The 7,160-nt window shown below is 28.9% G+C and overlaps 1 non-coding gene across 1 annotated transcript; it reads left to right on the top strand.

Annotated features, from left to right (window-relative positions):
* The first annotated feature begins 316 nt into the window (after positions 1-316).
* Positions 317-389, top strand: TRNAK-CUU (transfer RNA lysine (anticodon CUU)). The gene has a single exon. It is a non-coding gene; the product is annotated as a tRNA-Lys (tRNA).
* Positions 390-7,160: the final 6,771 nt, after the last annotated feature.

Genomic DNA, 7,160 nt, shown 5'->3' with positions numbered 1-7,160 from the left:
AATGATTGCCCAACTTGAGAGCGTATGGCTAGTGTGTTCCACTTATTGAGCAAGATTTTATGGTTGGTTTGTGACTCTTGATGGCATCCTTGAGGTTATCTCGAATTTCCTATGAGTTGGAGATGATAGGATTATGAAGTTGAATTTGTGCACTAGAGCTTCCTTAAAACGTCAATTCCATGTTTAGGTGACCTGATCATTTCGTAAACATGGAATTGAAGTTGGATTATCTAATAACTTCAAATTTGATTATTCAATTGACCACAGAGAAATTAATAACAGATAAAATTTTGAATATGTGGAGATACAGCAACAAGCCCGTCTAGCTCAGTTGGTAGAGCGCAAGGCTCTTAACCTTGTGGTCGTGGGTTCGAGCCCCACGGTGGGCGTTGTTTTTGCATTTTTATCTTTTCCCATCTTCCTGGCAATTGATTCTTCAAAATTCAATAGGATTGGTGTAATTCATAACAAACACAATGGGGGAATTCAACAATTGAGAGTTATGTCTTCATTTTCACAACAAAAAAAAAATTCTTTTTTTTTTACTTTTATATTTGATAATCAGAAATTGTGGATTAATTTTGAACTATGTGTTTCATGTTCATTAATTTTGAACTATCGAATTTTTGTCATTGTGTTCTTGTATTTAAAGGTTCGTTTAAATTCTTTATGTTTGCCTTTTTAGTGGGTCTATGTAGGGGTGTGCGTAATACCGCCGAAACCGCACCGAACCGCACCGCCAAGGCAAATTCGTTATTATTTGCCAATCGAACCGTCGGTTTTTGGTAAGAAAAATGGCAAATTCTAGTGACACTTTTATCAATCCGCTGGTTTCTATTTTTCTTCCAAACCGCACCGACCCGCACCGCTATTAAATCATGTTTTATAAGATTCTAAAAATTCTTTTTTACTTAAGTTTGCTTGTTGTTCTATACCTTAGAATATAGTATTACATTACTGCTCGAAGGGAATTCAAGATGTCAATAATCCAAAATAAAGTTGGATTCCAATTCACTTTTCAATCTTTTTTTTTCTGGCCATGTTGCAAACTTGCATCAGCTCACTTTTCAATCTAAATACTTTTCAACAGTAAACATTTTCAATATATTGTAAACCCTGAATGATATTAATTTTATGTATTGTATTTGATCATTGTAGCTTCTACAGATGCTTGTAATGAACTGATGGCATAGTCATTGGTATTATCATGTTGTTGCTACACTTGCTGCATCAGAAGAAAGCTTCGCAAGATGCTTAACATCACGGTATTTCTCGTCTTTTTTTTACTCTTTGATTTAAGTTTTGTAATTTGAATTATATTTTTTATAAACCGCCAATCCGCCCGAACCACCAAGGCAAATCCACCATTATTTGCCAATCGAACCGCCGATTTTTGATAAGGAAAATGGCAAATTCTAGTGACACTTTTATCAATCCGGTACCCGCCATACGGTTTCTATTTTTCTCTCAAACCGCACCGACCCGCACCGCGCACACCCCTAGGTCTATGATCACGTCTAGTAGAATCATTACGTATTAGTCACTCCCTCCCCGTCCCTTTTGTTCCAACACTCAAAAAATACTAAGGAGTTATTTAGGGTGTCCTAAATAAGTGTATTTTTTGTCTTTTTGGACTAAAAAATTGAGAAAAAAAATATGAATGTTTGGATTAACTTTTTGACTTTTTATGGAAAAATGTGTATTAAAAAATTGTATAAATTAGTGTATAGGGAAAAATTAGGATTGAGAGTTGTGCAGTCGTAATTTTTGACTTTTGGTGAATAGTGATAACTTTTTAACTTTATGAGTAACTTTTTGACTTTTTGACAACTTGTCAAACTTGGCCTAAAAAGCTTATGTGTGATAATTTTTAATACTCCCAATTTTTATACTACCATAGTTATATGTGAACCTCACCTCACCATTGGGTCCAACTAATTAAAACCTAAATTCATATATTTTTTGTTAAATAACAAAATGTATGAGGACAGCCAAAATGTAACAGTTTTTTTTAAATGTGATTATAAGAGTTCTAATCCATAATGTCTAAATTTATCTAACAATACAAATACACCACATACAAAAAAATCATAAACGATCTCTTAAAACAAACTTGTGTCACTAACATTAAAATCACCAAAACAGACTCTGAATATGCTAGGAGAATAAATTTATTTTTTCATTAAAAAGAAGAAGAAGCACTTTAACTAATTGAGAGAAAGATAATAAGAACATGGGATGGGACAAAGATCTTGAAGTTAAAGCTGTGTTGTGTAAGGGAGAGAAACAAATTGAAGTACTAGGTAAGCACTAAAGTCTGATAATGACAAGCTGAATGATCATTTTGATCGTTTAAGGTTTCTCTTCATGGCTACTGTTTGGAAACAAACAGCTTTAGAGAGATTCATACCACATGTTGCCTGCCTTTCATTTCAATTTCTGTAAACAAATAATTATGTTGGGTTTGGATTCTAAATTTATAAAATAAATAAATAATTAATTAATTATTTTATTATATATAAAACAACCAACATAACCAAACTTCACCTAAAATCAACCGACATAACAGTACAAAATTTTCACCTAAAAATCAATGTAGAAAAACCCATCACAACTATCTCATCTCTCAAACATGCCAATTACCAATTAAGGTTAAAATTGTCTATTCATTTCATTTGCATTTAGAGATCCAAACTTCATTATCGACAATTTAACATATAATTGACAAAAGGAAAATTTTGAAAATTGACTAGTAATATTGATCATTATTGAAAAATTCCAACTATTTAATATATTTTTGTCAAATTAATGATGTTCTTCTTATATTCAATAAATAAATAAATAATCACACAATTCAAGTTACACCAACATCTAATAACAAATCATGATCATATAACTTTGATGGTTATTAATGTCAGACATCATCATTATTACAAAACCTAATTATTGTTAGCTAACTAGAATTTTAATTTTAACCTTATATGTGTTTTAATAGTAATTTTAATGATCACCATCACAAGACCTAATTATTGGTTTCTATGTGTTTGATAAAAAGTAACATAGTGAAAGCATTTGATCATGTTAAAAGGTAAATTTTCATAACATTATAGGTGGTCAATTTGCCAGTAATAATACATTTTCGTTTGTTAATTATGTTCTGCAGTGGACTACTGTGTTATATATTGAAGTATCAATAATTTTAGATTTATTACTTGTTATTACATAGATTGTAATATCTATTATATCCAACAAATTTGAATGTGACAGATCATATAATAAAAAATATTTGGTAAAAAATTATAATCAATTTAATATTATTGTTAAGCTTTTATACGGTAAATAACACAAAAAGTGGATACAATGATGCACACAAAAAAAAAAATGAAATAAGTATATGATTTAGGATTAAAATCTAATATATCTAAGCCCATGTTTAAAACACGTAAAAATGACTTTTAAACCGTATACATGCACTTAATAATGCTAATGTAAAGAAAGGTTTAATATGTTTTCTCTTTTTTCTATCAACATTTAATTAGGTGTGTGCAACGGTTTATCTGAATCGTTCAACCCACCAAACCTGCATATAAACGGGCGGCTTCGTAACCATAATGCGAATAGATGCGGTTTGAAAGATGACAAATTTACATGTTGCGGGTTAAACCCGCAACCCGCAAAAATTGCCCGCACTTTAATTATTATTATTATTTTTTATATACCAGCTTTATAGCTTTAACAGGAGCACCATTGCGTTTTCTATGACACTAGGATCTTTATTTTTAAGTATTTCTCAACTTTCTTAATACCGTAGAATTATCAAGTTCTAAACTTGGTTTCTTATATGATTTTCATTTGTGACTCATCCACTTTTTCCTAATAAAATTTTTCTTCTGGTGGTCGATGAAACTTCTAGTTTGATTATTGATTACTCAATTGGCAAGTCTAATTGAGTACAACTTTTAATGCATTGATATACATTTTTTTCATGGCAAAAATGTTAGTGTAGGGTCTCTTTGTTTTAGGTACTTTCATTTAATGCATTGTTATTCAATTTTTATTTGTAAACTCATCAGAAAATTATTGTCAAATGATCACAAATATATAAAATGAATCTGATACCTAAATTCGATGGGAAAAAAATTCCAAAATTAATTTTTTTTAAAAAAAATATAAACCGCAGACTGCCGGCACATCTACAAATTCTATTCACACAAATTACAAACCACACTACGAACAATTGTGAATTGATTTTTTTCTAAACCACATAAATACGAACAGGGCAAGACCCAACCGAAAATTACACAAAATCAATCCACAAGCACCCCTGCCCTACATTTAACAGTTAACCCTTACTACGGTGTACCAAAGCAAATAAATAAAATTTTTGATTTTTGAGTGGAGATGGATAAAAGCAAAGCTAGTCTACCAAGTACTGAACCTATGAATGTCACCTACTCCAGAGGCTTTTGAAAATCTTAGAATTGATTGCACTATATGCAATGTACATCATTATTTCTTAAGTAGTGCTACAAACGATTAATTTGTCATCATTAATCTCACTATTAATAAGATGGTAATTGAAAAAAAAAAAAAAAACACAAATACACGGTGGTACTCACTATTACATCATTAGAGCCACTACTAATTAATGATTTAAAGCATTTCTCTTATCTGTAGTGATACATACCACTAAAAAGAGAGCACTAAGCCAGCTCTAATGAGCTGGCAATGCAAGAAATTAAAAACAAAAAACAAAAAACAAAATATCAAATCAATTAAAATTACAATATATTTAGAGCTCATTGTTTTAGAACTCTTAAACAATTTTCCTTTCCCAAATCACTAACAAAGAAAAAGAATTCATTAAATTCTTATGCTACCATTTCCTATGTCATTATTAATAGAATATATATATTAATGATTGAGTTTCTTCAATCAAACTGATTTCAACGCTTAGTTATTAACAAAAAAAAAAAAAAAAAAAAAAAAGTCATATAAAAATGTAAAAATTGCATTAAAATCTTAATTATTTTAATAATATTCATACCGTTCAATAAACAATTTTTAGAATGAGTCTTATTGATACAATAAAACTATGTGCACAAAATTTATACACACATATATATGATTGAAATTCAAGATTAAACTCACATTATAAATGAATCTAAATCATAATTTAAATATTTTAAGTATTTTTCTGTGTAAATTTTGTGAAAGTAGAATTATTCTTATTAACAAAACCACATAAAGGATAAGACACAATTAATTTAGGGTATGACTTCTATCCAGTTTAGGATCGGACTGGATCGTGCTGTTAGGTCCGTAGGGGCGCATCACGGGTCCCGTTTTGATAATCTGAACCGTTCAATATGTAGAACTCGTCAATTATTATATCCTTGTAAAAAATCACGTTGATTGGATATCGATAGTTATATGATCAAATCAATTTCGTATTAAAAAAATTAGACGGTGAACAAATTAACGGTTGACAAAAAATTATTTTGATCACATAGTTATCGATATCCGATCAATGTGATTTTTTATAAGCATATAGTACTCGACGATTTTTACACATTGATCGGTTCAGATTATCAAAACGGGACCTGCTGTGGGCCCCTACGATCCCAACAGTACAATCTAATCAGATCCCAGACTGGAGAGAAGGCATAGCCATTAATTTATACTATGAGCAGTTCAGTTGTCCTAAGGTAAGGACTTAAAATTCTACGTTGAGTCCTCCTATCTCTTTCCTTTAAGGGAAGTTTTCATATAGACACTTTTCTTATAAAAAAAATTATGTTATATGCACTTTTAATTATAATATTTTTTAAAATTAATTATGATTAAGTTTTTTTTTAGTTATAATATTATTTTAATTATAATTCATAAAATTTTTAATTATATTTCATGTTGTGTTTCATTATTACTCAGAAAATATGAAATTATATAAATTTATTTTAATTATAAGGTGCCTATAGTAAACTCTAGTGTTTCTCTCCTTTTAAATTAGAATAATTTATGTGATTTTTTTTCATGTAACTCAAAATTTATGATAGAAAAAATCACAAAATATTGTACTACATACATATATACGTCATGAAAAGAATTTTTTTAAAAAAATAATTAATTAATTATAAGAGAAGAAAATGGAAAAATAAAAACAAACAACAAAAGGGCTCTCTCAAGCCAACAACAAGATTTCAAGCGTCCGTTTGTTTTCAGAGGTAGAATGGAAGGGATTTGTAATAAGGAAATTAATAGTGAACGGATTGATAGTGAAAGAATTAAGTAAAATTGTGTTTGTTTTGATGATAGTTGTTGGTGTAGGGATTGTTAAATTATTTTTATATAAAATAACAAAATAAATAAATAATACAAAAATATTAAACATTAATGTTCAAAAAAAATGTCCAACATGTAAAAAATAAAAATAAATAAAAGAAATAAAATAATGATTTTTATTTAATAAAAAATACAAAAAATTAAACATCAATATTCAAAAAAAATATCCAACATGTAAAAAATAAAAATAATAAATAAATAGTTTGACGGACTATTTTCTAAAATCAAGTCGTAAGCCTTTATCCTAGTCCCCTTCCTAAAACCCATCCTAATCCAAAAGAGATTATAAGGTCAAGTTTGGGAAGACTAAAAAAGTATACTTTTTGTCTTTTTGGACTAAAAAATTAAGGTTGAAAATATGGATGTTTGAGTTAACTTTTTGATTTTTTATTGAAAAATGTGTAATAAAAAATTGTAAAAATTGATTTGTATGGAAAAATTTGAATTGGGAGTTGTGCAGCCATAATTGTTGACTTTTGATGAATAGTGTTAACTTTTTAACTTTTTAAGTAACTTTTTAACTTTTTAACTTTTTTAAAAGTACCCAAACTTAACCTAAATCTCCTCTCCATCTCTCAAAATAAAAATAAAATTAATAAATTTCGCCTCAATTTCAATCTCAATCTCAATCTCAATTTCTTTCCATCTCCCAAAACCAACCACCAATAACATTTCAAAAGGGAGACAAGTCAAAAAAAAATATATAAAAGAATTCCTACAATCACATGCTTTTTAATAGCGCGTGTAGTGTAGTTTCCAAGCAAGGTCAATTATTGAATTTCCTGTTTTCATTTCTTTATCCCTCATTCTCATGCAAT

The sequence above is a fragment of the Camellia sinensis genome, chromosome 11 (genome assembly GCF_055761805.1).
Source record: "Camellia sinensis isolate YWXY chromosome 11, ASM5576180v1, whole genome shotgun sequence".
In the NCBI taxonomy this organism is placed as follows: domain Eukaryota; kingdom Viridiplantae; phylum Streptophyta; class Magnoliopsida; order Ericales; family Theaceae; genus Camellia; species Camellia sinensis.
This window is presented reverse-complemented; position numbering and strand designations above follow the sequence as displayed.